Source organism: Sander lucioperca, chromosome 20, assembly GCF_008315115.2.
Source record: "Sander lucioperca isolate FBNREF2018 chromosome 20, SLUC_FBN_1.2, whole genome shotgun sequence".
Taxonomy (NCBI): domain Eukaryota; kingdom Metazoa; phylum Chordata; class Actinopteri; order Perciformes; family Percidae; genus Sander; species Sander lucioperca.
In genome coordinates this window covers 29508544-29509104 of record NC_050192.1, presented here as the reverse complement: position 1 = coordinate 29509104, position 561 = coordinate 29508544, and the positions used below count along the sequence as shown (strand labels likewise).

General features: G+C 36.9%; 1 protein-coding gene across 11 annotated transcripts in view; it reads left to right on the top strand.

The window, feature by feature from the left end:
* Positions 1 to 492: 492 nt before the first annotated feature.
* Positions 493 to 561, top strand: part of LOC116042039 (pleckstrin homology domain-containing family A member 5-like) — a 267224-nt gene continuing 267155 nt past the window's right edge. For all 11 annotated transcript variants that reach the window (XM_035996062.1, XM_031288155.2, XM_031288163.2 and 8 more), the window contains exon 1: positions 493 to 561. This exon is cut by the window's right edge and continues 105 nt beyond it. The gene's annotated coding sequence lies outside the window, so the exon portion shown is untranslated.

The window sequence follows — 561 nt, the reverse complement described above, 5'->3', positions numbered from 1 at the left end:
TATTTTATTTTGTTATACTGTATATACTATGTATGTAGGTTGTACATTTTATTATGCACTTGTATATACATGTACATTATGTTTCATCCCTCTAAGTATATTTTTTCAGTAGTTGTTCTGGCATTCCTATCTTATTGTATTTTATAGGTCTTATTTATCATTTCTAGTATATTTCTTGCATTTTCTGTATGTGTGTGAGTATGTGTATATGTCCTTGTTACTTGCTGCTTGTAACAGAAAAAAAAAAATCCCAATTTGGGATTAATAAAGTATTAATAAAAATAATCTATCTATCTATCTATCTATCTATCTATCTATCTATCTATCTATCTACCTACCTATTTATTGATTTATTGATTTATTGATTTATTGAATCAGTCACACAGCCGTAGGAAAAATAGCCCAGCGCCTGCACTCACTGGGCACAAAATCATTACTTGTGTCTTCATCCTCTAGGCGCGCCCCCATCTCTTGGAAGCGAGCGCGAGGGATTGTGCGTGCGCGCGCTTGGCCCGGCGCCGCGCACTCCAGCCCCTGTGTGTAGGAACCAGAGCAGTGGAG